Here is a 16,895-nt window from a genome sequence, read left to right as displayed (position 1 = left end):
TTCTTCAAAAAATGAAGAACAAGGTATTAGTGACTTTAGAAAGATTTTGTGAACAAATCTGGGCATAGTTGCCAAGTGGAAAAAAGATAACTCTAAAAAGACAGCTTCTTCCTAAAGATAAGCTATGGAAAACAACAACTACAATGGCGACAATAATAAATTAGGTATTATTGATGGATTTAAAAAAGAAATAGGACCTGAGTTCTCTAGCTTTGACATTTACTGTCTGCGTGATACTGGGCAAGTCTTTTAACCTTTCTTGACCTCAGTTCCTTCATTTATTAAAAGGAGATTGGTATGAAGACTAGAATTTCACAAAGTACCATCAGTCCTCTCACCACATGAGTACATGTTCCTTTAGTGAAAATAACACTAGATTTTATGTCAAATGGTCTATATTAATAATTTCTGCTTCTCTTTTATTAGTCCCCCATTATAGTGAGCAATTAATTCTAACTCTCTGAGTCTTAATTTTTGTTATCTATTAGATGATCAACTCTAAAGTGTCTTTCAGCTCCCTCATATCCTGTCTTATCATCCTGTAACACCAAATGGAACTCAATCTAAATGAATGGATGAACCTATCAAAGTTGGTCTTCAGAAAATGGTTGATTGTGCTTCTCATTTTTAGAGATGCCTAGGGAAGTCAGTGGATACAGTGCAGGGTCTGAAGTCAGTAAGATTTCTCTTCTTGAGTTCAAATTTGATATTAGAGACTTAGTAGCTATGTGTCTGGGCAAGGCCCTTAACCCTATTTGTCTCAGATTTCTCATCTGTAATATTATCTAGAGAAGGAAAGAAAATCCCACAAGGGGCCATGAAAATCTGGACATGATTTTAATAACTGAACAACGATCTATACCAAAAGTTCATGATACTTCTGTCATTGCCACATCTCATAATGATAATTACAGAGAAATCATGATTTCACTTTAAAGGAATGTTCTTCTTATAAAGAGTTTGAAGTACTTGGTGCCCTTGAAAACATATTTATTGAATTGTAATGCTATTAGGGCAGAGCTACCAAAATAAATAAACATAGAAGAAATTATTTGAAAAAGAGAACTCTTTTTTTTTAGTTTTTTTGCAAGGCAAATGGGGTTAAGTGGCTTGCCCAAGGCCACACAACTAGATAATTATTAAGTGCCCGAACCGTATTTGAACTTGGGTACTCCTGTCTCCAGGGCCAGTGCTCTATCTGCTGCACCACTACCTGCCCCTGAAAAAGAGCACTTTTAATGTCTTAATCAAAGGATTGTCTCCCTACCTCACACTGAAGTGAAGTAGAAATGTAACTGGTTTTGGAATCAGAAGACCTGAACCTAAATCCTTGCTTGGAATCTATATACTAGTGGACAAGTAACTTATTTCTTCTGAATTCTTTACTTTTAAAGACTAAATGACCCCAGAGAAGCTTTATAATTCTAGATTTTATGCTTCTTTGCTCTCCAACATTGCCTAAGTTTTTCTAGGTATAATCAACTTTGTGAATTTTCTCCCAAATCTGAGATTTCTGGCTCCATCATCTTCTGGGAATGGATTCACCTCTTGTCCCCTGAATTCTAGTCCATATCAATATGACTTACTAGACCGGTGAATACCAAGAATTATAATGATAAGCCCAAGGTCAGTTTTCCCTCTTTTAAAATGAAAGCATTGGCGTGATGATCATGGTCCCTTCTAGTTTCCAAATTCTAGAATTCGAGCATGCTTGATTCCAGCCAATTATTTCTTTTAAGAATTTTCTCAGAAACAAGACATTTGTCCATCAAAGTGAGATTCTGAATTTTACATTGGTTATCATATTGCATAGAGACATATATAAGATGATTGTTGATGATAAAAGTTCACACATATAATATCACTTAAGCCTTGAAAAACATTTTACATACCATATATCATTTGGTCTTCATATAAACTCTAAGAGATAGATGCTACTACTGAATGAGTGAATGAATGAATGAATGAATGAAAAAAGTTTATGAAGCAATTACTTTGTTCTAAACACCATTCTAAATGTTTTAATTATCAAATTAAAAAATATTCTTCAAGTAGCTTATAATTTAATAGGAGAAACAACATGCAAACAGTAGTTCTGAGGCAAAAACATTTTGGTATGTAAAGAAAGGGATGATGAACACCTCATGAATCATCTACTAAATAGTGTTTGTATCTCTGTGCCTTTCATTAGAATTTATGTTTAGCGATCATATCTTGACTGGACACATCTTGTACCTGAAAATATTAATTCTGGGAACTACTCAGTGGAAATGAATTATGTTGGAAAAGTACATTAACATTTTAGCTAACATTTCTATTTCTATTTATTTCCTATTTTCTTCACCATTTCCAAATAATGAGTTTCATTGACCTCACTAATGAAATCCTCACTGCCTTGCTCCATTCTTCCTAGACAACTTATCTCAAATTAAATTCAGAGATCCATAGAAAACATTAAGTTAATTTTATTCATTTCTGTCACCCACAGAACAATTCAGCTAAATGTGTGAAACCTTATTACAAAGTTACAGAATCTCAGAGTTAGAAGAGACTTCAAAGGTTTCTAACTTAGAATTTTTTTAAAATATTCCCACCAAATGGTCACTCAGCTATTGTTCTAAGACTATCAGTGAAGGAAGAACTAGATATGGAAGCATGAGGATCCTAGAAAAACATCTATAAAGGAGGCAAAGATCAGATAATCATAAGTAGAGTCAAGCATAGCTAGGTCTTTTCCTGAAATAATGGTCCATTAATATCTCCATTTAAAACATGAAGAAACTGAGGATAAGAAAGTTTAAATGACTTGGTCCAGGTCATGAAGGTAATGAGTGTCTGAGGAGTCAATTCAAATCCAGGACTCTCAGAATTTACCAATACTTTATTCAACTAACCTGGACATCAACCTTTACAAATGGAATCCACTGCACTTTGAATTATATTTGGGTTTTCCCTGAGTCTGAACTTGAAGCCTTTCCCATTGGGTTGGACTTGACAGAATTTGGCAGAACCTTCAAAAATGCAAAAGTAGCCCCTAACAATATTTAAACCCCAGTAAAGGACTTTTTTGGAAATTTGTAAACACCACATAGACAAACTCATATGATCTTTCATAATTCCAATGACTTTGTTCTTTTGAAATACTTTGAAAATGAATAGCATGTTAATTATTTAAAAAATGGATATAAAGTCTATCAGTAATTTGCTATTTGTAATGAGATTTTAGAAACTCTTTGGTCAGTTGTAATAAAGCTGGGAAAGAAAGTAGCATTCTAGAAGGGATCAAGTCTTAGGAGCTCTCTGATAAAATTCATTACCTAAGGACTCTAACTAGACAGAACCCACAAAGGGACCCAGTGAGGCAGTTCTCCTACTCAAGGTAACCTGGAAAAGAGCAGAAAGGCTCTGCTCCCTGGGATTGGAGAGGCAGCCTGCCAGAGGGGTGGCCCACCAGAGCCAAAGAACCTCAGCCTCCCGGAGGCAGCCCCAGGGCGCTGGGAGTCTCAGCTCACAGCAGCTGGGGAGTCTCCTGAGCTGCACCCCGAGGAGCACCCAGCACGAAGTGGGGGAACAGCGGGGGACCTCTGCGAGAGTGAGCACATGGAGCCCAGCCCTCAGGGCACACAGCGAGCAGCATGGTCTTTCCCCAGCCCTGATCCAGGAAACAAGCAGGCAGAGCAGGTAAACAGGAGCCCCCAGGGCATGAGCCCATTGAGCTGAGGGAGGGGAGTGAAGAGAAACTGCGAGTTCTGTCCTCTGCCCCTGGAACAAGACTTTGGGGCTCTGACCACATTCAGATCCTGATCACAGTCTAGGCCCCCCCCATAGAACAGCAGGGCCCCCCCACCTTGGCCCCGTGGCAGAGGGGGGCGCTTATGGTCATTCACAGACCAGGAGGGAGGACAGAGCCTCACACACTGAGACCCTTGTGGGAGTGTCCCAAAAGCTCAGGAAGCACCCTCAAAGCAGGCCCAGACTGGGAAAATGAGCAAGCAAAGAAACAAAAGGAAGACTATTAAGAAATATTTTGCAAATGAGCCCAAGAAGGATCAAAATACTCAGTCTGTAGATGAGGAAACACAAGCTCCTGCATCTAAAGACTCCAAGAAAAACAGAAATTGGGCTCAGGCTATGACAGAGCTCAAAAAAGACTTTGAAAATCAAATGAGGGAGTTGGAAGAAAAACTGGGAAAAGAAAGGAGAGAGATGCAGGAAAAATATGAAAATGAAGTCAGCAGCTTAGTCAAGGAAATCCAAACAAATGCTCAAGAAAATAGCATGCTAAAAACCAGCTTAGGTCAAATGCATAAAACAGTTCAAAAAGATATTAAGGAGAAGAATGCCTTAAAAAGCAAAATTGGCCAGATGGAAAAAGAGATAAGAAAACTCTCTGAGGAGAACAAATCCTTCAGACAAAGAATAGAATTCAGGGAGATTGATGAATTTAACAGAAATCAGGAATCAATATTTCAAAACCAAAAAAATGAAAAATTAGAAGAAAATGTGAAATATCTCATTGAAAAAACAACTGATATGGAAAACAGACTTAGGAAAGATAATTTAAAAATTATTGGAATACCTGAAAGTCATGATCAGGAAAAGAGCCTTGACATCATTTTCCAAGAATTACTACAGGAAAATTGCCCTGATATTCTAGAAGCAGAGGGCAAAATAGAAATGGAGAGAATCCACCGATCCCCCCTGAAAAAGAGATCTCAAAAAACCAACCCCTAGTAATATTATAGCCAAGTTCCAGAACTCCCAAGTCAAAGAGAAAATAAGCCAGCCAGAAAACAAGCAGCCAGAAGGACACAGTTCAAATATCATGGAGCTGCAGTCAGGATCACACGGGACTTAGCAGCAGCTGCATTGGAAGCTCATGGGCTTGGAATACAATATACCAGAAGGCAAAAGAGCTTGGAATGCAGCCAAGAATGAACTACCCAGCAGAACTACCCAGCAAGGCTGAATGTCCTCTTCCAGGGAAAAAGATGGACTTTCAAAGAACCAGGGGAATTTCAAATGTTCCTTTTGGAATGGCCAGAGCTGAACAGAAGGTTTGCTCTTCAGATACAGGACTCAGGTGAAGCATGGAGATTGGAGGAGAGGGGGGAAATATGAGGGACTTAATGAGGATGAACTGCATGTATTCCTGCATAGAAAAATGACACTGATAATACTCATATGAACCTTCTCAGTTAATAGAGCAGGTAGAGAGAGCTTTTATAGTTGAAGCACAGGAGAAAGCTGAATTCGAAGATAAAATATGGTGTAAAAATGGAGTCAATAGAGAAAAGGGAAATGGAATGAGAGAAAGAAAAAGGAGAGGGGGGAATAGTCCAAGATATTTCACATAAGATTTTTTTTATTACAATGATCTATTGCAATGATATGGAAGTGGGGAGGCTCTCATCAGAGATGGCTAGGAGAGGAAACAGCATATATACTCAATGGGGTATAGACATCTAGAGTAAGAAGGAGGGGGAAGCAGGGGGAAGGGGTGGGGATGTGAATAAAGGAGGAGAGGATGGACCATGGGGGGAGAGTGGTCAGATATAACACATTTTCTTTCTTACTTCTTGCAAGGGGCTGGGATTGGAAGACCTGCCCAGGATCACAGGGCCAGGTGGATTCTGGTCCTAAGGAGTGGTATGGGGGCTCAGGGCTTCTTGGCCCCAGGACCAGGAATCTGTCTGCTGCGCCACTCAGAGACCCTACAGCAAAGTCAGAGTGAAAGGAGAGAGAAAATATAGTACATGGTAGTGGAGAAATAAGAAAGGAGGGAGTTGCAATCGGCAATGGCAACGGTGGAAAAATATGGAAATAATTTTTGTGATGGACTCATAAAGAATGAGATCCACCCATGACAGAGGTGTTGGTGTTGGAACAAAGACTCAACACATTTTTTGTTATTATTATTTGGGGGAGGGTGCAGGGCAAGTGGGGCTGGGTGGCCTGCCTGGGGCCACATAGCAGGGTGATCTTTGGGTGTCTGGGGCTGGATTTGGACCCGGGTGCTCCTGGCTCAAGGGCCAATGCTCTGTCTGCCACCCAGCCACCCCTACTATTATTACTATTTTATTTTATTTTGGGTCTTTTTTTTCTTTCTTTTTTTTGGTCTTTGCAGGGCAGGGGGGATCGGGTGGCTTGCATGTCACATGGCTGGGGTGATTGTTGGGTTTACGAGGCTGAATATGGACTCGGGTGCTCGTGGCTCCAGGGCTGGTGCTTCGTCTATTGCGCCACCTGGCCATACCTACAATTATTACTATTATTTTTTTATTTTAATTTTTTTCTCTCCCCTTTACTTTATTGCCCAAGCAAGTCTATATTCATGGGAGGGAGGGGTATTTTGGTTACTTGTAAACAAGAATATTTTATTAATGTAAAAAAACATTTGTACAAAATGAGAATAAAAAATAAATTGGAAAAGAAAGAAAGTAGCATTCTAATTTCTTTTTAGTTTAGAACTAAAATGCAAGGTGGATAGTAGAAAAGTAACAGGTAAGATATTTAAGTTCTTGAGATGACTGACTTTTGCATCCCAAATTATCCCTAAGCATGGATAGAAAAATAATTATTCAAGGAGGGGGGCAGCTAGGTGGTGCAGTAGATAGAGTACTAACCCTGGAGTCAGGAGGACCTAAGTTCAAATCCCGCCTCAGACACTTAACAATTACCTAACTGTGTGACCTTGGGCAAGTCACTTAACCCCAGTGTCTTACAAAAACAAACAAAAAATAATAATTATTATTATTATTCAAGGGGTGAACTTATTTATAGTATAGATTCCCTTAAGCATTTTTTAAAAAAAAGACTATTTCATGTGATTTAGGATTTCAAGCAAACAATTTAAAGTTTCAGATTTCCTTATAAATATTCATTTTTACTGATAAACTGCTAAAGCCCCCTAACTCTATGTTGAATTCCAACTCACTTTAGTAAAGTAGAATACAAACAATTCCATCAAAAATCATGAATATTTCTTGTAACCAAACAAAAAAGAGTATCATTACAATAATTGACTTGCTTTAAGCCCAAGGCCATAAAAGGGCCTGTAGGGCTCACATGCTTTCCTCCTTAAAAAGGAGTTTATTTTAGATTAAAAGATGAATTCAGTCACTAATGACAGTGAAAGGTTCAGTGGGTAGGGTGCTGAGCCTACAATCAGTAAGATCTTAGTTCAAATTCTGACTCAGTCATTAGGTATGTGACTCAGGGCAAGTCATGTAATTTCTTCAACTATAAATTGGAGATAATAATAACATCTTTTGGAATCATGAGGATCAAATGGCACAATATTTGCCAACTTCCAAGCACAGTGCCCGGTGAATAGTAGACACTATTTAAAAATTTATTATTAAAATTGAAAGAAGCTATGTGACACAGTGGGTAGAACACTAGCTTTAGAGTCATGAGGATGGGAGTTTAAATCCAGTCTCAGGCACTTGACACTTACTAGCTGTGTGACCTTGGGCAAGTCACTTATCTCTGATTGTCTCACATCCAGGGTCATCTCCAGTCATCCTGATTCATATCTGACCAGTAGATATATATGAGTCTGGAGGAGAAAGTGAGACCAGTGACTTAGTTCAGCACCCACCTTACTCAAATATAATTCTTGTGCTTGTCAGGATATCAGCTCCCTGATGTCATCATCTTCTTTGAAAACAAATGACAAACATCATCATCATCATCATCATTATTTTGCTTTACTGTTGAGTCCTCCTTGTTAAGAAAATGCCTAACAGGTAGGAAGAAGTGGTATACATTTCCTCAATTTTATTTATATTTATTTCTAAATAAGTCCTAGCATCTTTTTTGTTGAGGCAAAAGTTAGATCACTGAAAATATTTGGAGAAAAAAATGACAGATTTTATTAAAACATCTGAGAACAGACAGACACAAGGAAGGGAAGATTGGGAAAGGACAGGTCTTTTCTCGGACTTCCCTCACTTCTTAAGTGTGTGGCTATATACTGCTAGCAGATTCCTAAATATTCTACTCTAAGATGTCCAGAGTCAATTCCCCTTCTTAATTTCTCCCTTCTCTCTTCATCTTGCCTTCCCTGGTTTCTCCTGGGCTGCTTAATTTTTCTGGCTCAGTAGTTCCTCTGTATAATATCATTACATTGTTATATTGCTTTTCTTTTCAGCTTCCAGATAGAATCTCCATCTTGTTCTGAAATAGCTCTTTAAAAATTACGTGTTTCTCATGGCATGAATAAGTTTCTCAATGATTTTCATCCATTCATAAAGATGTACAGATCCTATCGATTCAACTCACAAATGTGTTTCCTGTATGTGGGATGAGCTAATTAGTGGAATAATACTACACTAGATAATAAAAGAAATTCTATTCAAAATAGATATGAAGTGTTATTTGGGAATTCATTTAACAGGAAACAGAAAGAAATTATTTTTACAGCTAGAACAAAGTTCCTTATATAAACAAAAGCAAATAATTGGAGAGGAATTGATTTTATTTGCCTTCCACCTCAGCTTCTGATAAAAGGGAGAGAGCATGGTTTCTGTCTCTTTAAAGAGAAAACCCTTTTTCCTTTCTACCTTTCTTTCTCTGTCATCATTAATCATGTAGATTAGCATGGGTGGTAATGTACTTTTCTTTATATCAGTGGGAATAAAAATATAGGCTATGTATGGAGAGTGAACAATTGGGGGCATCAGAAGAGGATACTTAGAAAATGGCATGAAGCACCTGGACTCAGGAGCCTTGTCCAAAATCTGCTGCTTCTACTCCCCCATTACATGGCTTGCATCTTTTCTGGCATCTCACTTTGAACTCCAAGATTTCCAGTCCTGAAGGACAGGTATGATACATTTTCCAGATCCCTGTTTGAATAATCTAGGATGCAGGTCTGAACCCAAGATCATCACAGCTGCTTTCCCCTTTTCTCACCTCCCAGTGATAAGAGATACAATATCTCTCCTTGTTGTCTCCACAATGAAAGGTTCAGTTTCATATGTCATATGAAAATGGGGGGAGGGCAGAAATCTGCTTAGTTATAACAGGTTTTTGCTTTACTTCATGGTCCCATGGTAACCTTGAAAGCCAGGGCTGCACAAATATTGACCATTAGAACTTTCCCCAAAATTCATAGTTAAAACCAAAAGCATCTAAATATCCCCCCCAAATTATTAGCGCATTATATATGAGGCTTTGGGTACCAAAACAAAAACAATGGTTATACTCTGGTCTAGGATTGTCAGAAGTCTGTTCTGACAAAGTGACAAATTGCTCTGCTATATTCTTCTTAAATCATTTGTTTGAAAAGTCTCTTGATTCTTCTGTATATTTTTAAAAAACTCATTATCATAATTTTTAATTACCAAGAATTTTTATTTAACCTGTCCCTTCCTTCTCCCCCACTGAACAAATTCTTAAAGTAAACCACTCAGTGCATAGTGACATAGTTCAGACAAGCAAAGTCCTACATTAACCATGTCCAAAAATGCATGTCTTTTTCTGCATTTCAAGTTCACCATGACTGTCATGAGAGACATCTTTCATCTTCAATGGAATTGTGGTTTATCACTACATCGATCAAATTCCTGTTGTCTTTCAAAGTTCTTTATTCGCCATGACATTATTATTATTATATGAATTGTTAGTATTGTTCCTTTAGCTTTTCTTAAGTTTATGGAGGTCTTCCTAGTTTCCTCTGAAACTATCTTTTTAATCATTTATTATAGCATGGTAATATTCCATTATATTCATGTATGAGAATCTATTTAGCCATTCTCCAATAGCAGGAGAATCCCCCTGCTTTCCAATGTTTGTCTACTGCAAAAGAGCTGTTATTATTTTAGGGTTTTCTTAGGTTTTTAGGTTTCGATCCTTAACCTCTTTCTTTGATTTGTTTGGAATCTATTGTAGTAGGTTAAAAGGTATATGCACTACTACTTCAAGACCATATATATATACACATATATATATATATACGTATATATATATATATACATATATATATATACGTATATATATGCACACATCTTTTTCCCCGCTCCCTACAGAAGCAATACACATACACAAAGTAGGCTACTCAAGAAGTCATTTTAAAATTTTTTTCTACCTGGCTGGGTTTATTTATTTAATTTTATTTTGAATTTTATAATTCCTCCCCAATCTCACTTCCCTCCCCCTACCTCCCACAGAAGGCAGTTTGTTAGTCTTTACATCATTTCGATTGTATGTATTGATCTAAGTTGGATGTGATGAGAGATAAATCATATTCTTAAGGAAGAAGCATATAGCAGAATTACTTTTTTTCTTAGATTTTTTTTTGCAAGGCAAATGGGGTTAAGTGGCTTGCCCAAGACCACACAGCTAGGTAATTATTAAGTGTCTGAGGCTGGATTTGAACTCAGATACTCCTGACTCCAGGGCCAGTTCTCTATCCACTATGACACCTAGCCACCCAGAATTGTTTTTTTTTTAATAGGGAGAGATAAAATTTCTAGGGGTTTTTAGCTACAAGTCAGAATAGGACCCATGGTTCTAAGGTATTAGCAAGGCAGATACTTCCTTAATGTTATTTCCATTAATAAAGTCCTATTTATTTCAAATGTTAAATCTTTGTGTTCCCTAGGATGATCAATGTGAGGGCTAGACTGTGATCAGGAGCTGAATGGTGGATCTTCTTCCACTTCCAAGACAACTTTCCTCCACTTTGGTGGCAATTGGTCAACAGTTGATATTGGTGGTGATGAGGAAGACAGACCCCTTCTCCACAGAGATTTATCCCATAAATGATGACTAGGGGATCGGAGGTAAAAAGCATGACTAGGAATTTGTAGGAGAGCACTACTATTCCCAAGTCTCTTGAATTCAGGCACCTGGCCCAGCTCCAGGACTATACCTATAGAGAAGAAGCAATAATCACTGGACTTACAGAGAACATAAGCCTTCCTGTATCTGCTTTTGGGTTCCTTGCTGCACTAATTTGAATTTCTTTTATTGCTAGTGATTTAGAACATTTTATTTTCTTATGATTGTTGATAGCTTAGATTTATTCCCTTAATAATTGTTTTTCCCCATATCCTTTGACCATTTATCTACTGGGGAGTAGCTCTTTTTCTTAAAAGTGTGATCAGTTCAGTCTAGACTAGAACTAAGTCCCGGATCTCTTAAATCTTAACTATATGACTACTGCTTGCTTCTGAACTTGTTTCTTATTCAGGTATGTCTAAAGTCTATCTAGAACTCTTTTCTGCCATAAAACAAAGCATCCTAACAATAATAACATGTATTTATATAATGCTTACTATGTCCTACAAACAATCTGCTTAGTCCTTTACAATTATTATTCCATTTGATCCTCACAGAAGCCTTAGGAAATCATTGTGATTGTTATCCCCATTTTACATATTAGGAAATAGGGACAAATAGAGTGACTTGCTCTGGGTCAGACAGATTTGATCTCAGATCATCTTGACTTCAGGTCCATCACTATCCACTTAGCCACAGAGCTGCCTCCTCCATAATCCATGAAAATATTGTCTAAGAGATGCAGATTTGGCTTCATACCATTTCCTTTTTTTGCTATTCAAAAGTGGAATGTAAGATTCAAATGGCTATTCTATAACATTCATAACAAATGGCTATTCATGCTTTCATTAAAGGTTATTCATCACTGATAACCTTTAATGAAAGGATGAATAGCCATTTGTTATGAATGTTATAGAGAAGATTCCTCTTCAGAGGTCTCTGGTAATGATATAATTCTATAATTCAATAGTGACTCCAATTCTTTCTTAAACTGTACTCTGAAAAAAACATGGTGCACCATTTCTTTTATGAATTTTAAAGTGTTCATAATTATGAATCAAAGTTCTCTTCTGATGCACCATCATAGTGTGGAGTTGACATTAATTTCAGAGGTTATGCCAGTAATGTCCAATTCTGGCATGTCATATGATTATAGGACCATAGAAGAAAAGAGGACATGAGGAATGATCTAGCCCAGTTCCTTCATTTTATAAATTAAGAACTGAGGACCAATAAAGTAAGTGATTCATAATAGTCATATGGTTAGTAGACTTAGACAAAGTTTCAACTATGAACTCCACAACCTTTGTCTGTCCTCTGAAAACCAGTTCAATTGAACATTGTTGTTTTGTTATTTCAGTCATATCTGACTCTGTGATCCTGTTAGGGAATTTTTTGGTCAAAGATATAAGATTGGTGTGCCATTTCCTTCTCCCAATTATTTTTTGGATAAGGAAGCCTAGATGTCCTTACTTAAAGATCTATCCCTGACTTCTTCTGCCTACTCTGTTCCTCTTCTAAGTGGTATCTGCAAGGCTTCATTATTTGATTGCAATAAGTAAAATGTCATTAGCAAAAGGAACGTCTGGAGGTTGAAAGAATCCCTCTTGGAGTAGCAAATGGATAGAGCACATGCCCTGGAAGACCTTAGATTCTGCCACTTACTAGCTGTTTGATCCTGGACAAGTTACTTAATTCCAATTGCCTCAAAAGAAGGAAGAATTTCTGGTATATTCTAAACCTGTTCAATGAAAATTAGAAATTGCCTTGGAAAAATTACCTTAGAAAAACATACATTTCTCTTTTATGTTCTTTTTGATTTTAATATTTACTGAAATTCTTTGAGGACCTTCATGCATTTCTTCAGTGTCAACAATCATTCTGGCAACATAAATGACAAATCTATGCCTAAGTACAAAGCCTGGTTCTACAAAATTTACTATTCTATATCAGAGGGAGAGAAAAAATGAGAGAGAGAGAGAGAGAGAGAGAGAGAGAGAGAGAGAGAGAGAGAGAGAGAGAGAGAGAGAGAGAGAGAGATGAGAGATAGAGAGACAAAGAGAAAGAAAGAAAATGAGATATTGAGAGAGAGGAAGTAATGATTTAGCATCACTCAAAAGAGGTTGACTTGACTATCCACATAAGAACATTAAATCAAGAGGATATAGCATTGGAGGATAATATGTATCTGGATCAATCATGAGGTTGAAGAGGGAAAAGAGAACAGGATGGACTAACTTTGGAAACTGGACAGTATCTCATTTTATTAATCTTTTTTCCCTTATTTTAAATTGTTGAAAGTGTTGAAAGTGAAACTCATAGTCTAGTATTCTCCAATAAGTTGAGAATTAGAACTTGCCCTCAGTCCTGACTCTTCCACCAGGGTTCATTCTTCTCTACAATCAGAAAAAAAGCAAATTTCCTAAAATATGCTTAAAAGAAATGGAAGAGATTTGAAGAAGTCTAATCTTATTGTTGCAACACATAGTGCTTTGTAATGTTCTCTAGGAGAGATAGCTATCTCTCCCAACCTATATATTCAGGAACTTTCTTGATCATCTCTCACATAAAGACCAACGTACTCATTGGCATGGATCATTTCCTCCATTCAGTTGGAAAAATACAAATCCCATCTACACAATAACTAGCAATGCTGGCACCCACATACTGTCTGAGACTTGGGGGGGGGGTCAGAACTTTAAAAAAATTAAGCCAAATGAAAGGCTCTTGTGTTCTTTTATTTTGTTTTCAATTTGTTGTTGATTGCTTGGAAAGCCACCATTTCCAGTCCATTGCTTTCTAATTCATTCCCGTCCAAGGTGTTATTTTGTATGGGCAGCACTCCTGTTCTACCCTGCCATGGCTGTTGATTACTCTGTAATTAAGGCCCCTATGGAGAGGAGAGAAAGCACCCCTTTCACAACACTTCCTTATTCCTTTGGGTTTTCATTCCCTTTGGAACATTGTTTAGACTTGTCCTTTGGAAAGCCTTTCACTGGACTCTTTTGGCTGTGAGGTTGTTTTCTCAGAACATTCTGAATTTGGGGACCAAAGCAGATGCCTTCAGTTAATGTGCTATTGAGACAAGAAAGATGATGCTAAACAAAACTCTCTGCAAAGGATGTCACCAGAGTGGTGATTAATGCTCTCTTTTTCAAGTCTATACACTTTGCTCCTCTACTGAAATCCTTCTCCATGGCGCAGAAGTCACCCAGAGTTCTCAGAGACATGCCAGTAGAACACAAATGTTGGGCAGTTCTCCACATGAGGTGGACTTAGAGTACAAATCTAGGGATAGATTATATGTTTCCATTTGTGGACCAATGTTCTTTTGTTTGGAAAGGTTCACTGTCCCAAATTTGGTCAAACAGTATTTTTTTTTCAGTCAATATAATTCAAAGAAGTCATTTGGAAATATATATCAGTGAATTTGGTTTTAATGAATAGTATAAGGCTTTTGGGAAAGAAGCCCTGAACAGACTCATCTTCTAATCAAATTAATGAGATTACCAGGAATGGACTTTTGTCTAGGGGCATCTAAGGTACATCTTTTCATAAAGCAGCTTACTGCTTTTATACTAATTGGTTTCCATTTATTAGGGGGTATCTCCCTAAGCTTAGCTTCTTAAGAATCAACTTCTAACCTCCCCATTTCTTTATAAAAATGAATTCTCAGACTTCCTTGTCCACATTAGAAAGACAAATAGGTTTACAGTAGTAAGGACATGGATTCCAATGGGGAGAATGGATACAGAAGGACTTTTTCCATGCCCACAAGTAGGTAATAGTCATTTGTTGCAGAAGAACATAAAAAGTCCCATGCATCTGCCCTGGTATTCAGAGAGGGAAATTCTTGGATCTTAGGTTTTTGATTTCCTTCTGCTCTTTTTTTTCCCTTCCTTTTCTAAGGAAGGTCAGGAAGAAGAGACCTAACAGTGGATTTCCCTAGCTCAAGAGAGATGATAGCACTGGACCATTAAAAGATGTCTTGCAGAAGGCCATAGCAAAAATAAATATGCATATGTATGCTGGGCCAAACTGAAGAGTTCTCAAATTTGAGAGTTCTGGAATTGGACCTTTAAATGAGAAAAAAATCAAAAGGGATTTACTCATGCATAGCTTTCTGGAGAAAGTTGAAATATCATCTTTGCATTTCCTATGCATCATCTTAACTGGAAAATAAAATAGGAAATTACTCACTGTATTATGGGAAAAAAATGCTTTTTTGGCACCTCCCAAATTATATTTACTTCCTGGAGAAGTCTAAGTCACAGGTTGTATTATGAATCTTGGAGGAAGTGTGAGTGACCCTGTGGGAGAGAAAAGTTTCACCTGAATATCAGGGAATTTCCCTCCTGGGAACCACCTTCAAATCTAAATCCCTTCCAGGCAAAGTAAATGAACCATTTGAGTGCTTTATACTTTGTTTGGCTTATGTATTTCTATGAATGCAATGCATCTTTGCTATACTTGGGATACCAAATACTTTGGTAGACTTGGGATACTTGGCAAAATAAAGTCTTTTCTATATCTAATATGCATTTATTTTCTTGAGTTATTTATAGAAACTTTTTACCAGATTTCTTTTATTCATATTTGGGGAAACCAAGGTTCTCATAATAGGAGATTTTCTTGATTGAAATGAAGCAAAAAAACTAAAAAGGGGAAACTGATTTCCTTGATATAAGGTCCTTTGAATTAGATCTAGTCCATGTAAACCCAGAGACTGGGGATCTTTTATCACAGGTTGCAACAGAATAACAGAAATTCAGAATTGGAAAGGACCTCAAAGATCATCTAATCAACTTATTCAAGAAAAATAATTCCCAGTATAACACATCAAATAATTGATCATGTCTTCTTTGTGACATCTTTAGCTGAGGGAAATGCAGTAACTTATAGGGCAAGCCATTTCTCTTATGGGTTGCTCTTCTCTTTGGGACAATTGTTATTTTTTCCCACTGATATTGAACCTAAATTTGTCTCTTTATAAGTTCTACCCATTGCTACAACTTCATCATTCTGCTTCCAAGCATAGGTGATTGAATTTCTCTATGTTTGATATGACACTCCTTCAAATAACTGGATAAAGACATCGATTATGGTACCTTCCAGGCAAAATACATTGTTTCTTTAGCAGGTTCTCAAAGTCCTTCACAACCCTGTTTGTTCCCCTCTGGATGGTTTCTGGCTTATTATTATTCTTTCCTAAACAGTAATAACAGGAGAGAACTGTTTTGTACAGAGAGATTGTTTATTGCTCTTGTTCATCACCTTCACTCAGAGGTAACCAATGACTTCAGGAAAGTGATGTCTTGATTTGCAAGTGAATTGGGCTTAAGTGAGGCAGAGATATGCACAGTCCATCAGGCTTATTCTCTACTCCAGAGTCTTCCAGAGTCCAGTGGAAAAGCATAGGTCAGGATGACTTGCAATGGCCTAGGATGCAGTGGAAAACCTTGGCCTTTTTAAGCTATGGTCTTTCCCAGGACACAGTTTGTCTGAGGTAACACCTATTAAATGCTAGGTAAAAAGTTGGGACAAAAGATGGCCTAGTTGGCCTTCATAAAAGAATCAAGTTGGGAAGGCAAAACTCTCAAAGTTTCTGGCCTTAACAAAGTAATAATAATGTTTGTCCTTCATTTCTGAAGAAGACCACAACATCAGGGAGGTGATGCCATGACAAGCCAATGAATTGAATTTGAGTGAGGTAGTATTGTGCCAAGTCACCAACTTCACTCTGTCCTTCTGAGTCATCTGGGTCCAGTGACCAGATATGAATCAGATTGCCTGGGAATATCCCTGAATTCAAGGCAATAAGGATTAAATGACTTGCACAAGGTCACACAGCTAGTAAGTGGCAGGGGTCTGAGGCTAAATTTGAACTCTCATCCTCCTGACTCCAGGAGGCCAGTGCTCTATCCACTGTACCACTTAACTTCAAAAACTGTTGGAGAGAAAATTTCTCTTAATGCAACTTTTGACTGGATAGCTAGAGAGTGGAATAGTAAACTCCTCCTAATGCCTTCCTTTATAGAGACCAGAAACTGAATTTTTGGGTTCATTAGACTTTGTATTAGCTGCTCTGACTGGATTCAACTTCACAG

The sequence above is a fragment of the Macrotis lagotis genome, chromosome 3, assembly GCF_037893015.1.
Source record: "Macrotis lagotis isolate mMagLag1 chromosome 3, bilby.v1.9.chrom.fasta, whole genome shotgun sequence".
Taxonomy (NCBI): Eukaryota; Metazoa; Chordata; class Mammalia; order Peramelemorphia; family Peramelidae; genus Macrotis; species Macrotis lagotis.
Note: the sequence above shows the minus strand (reverse complement) of the source record.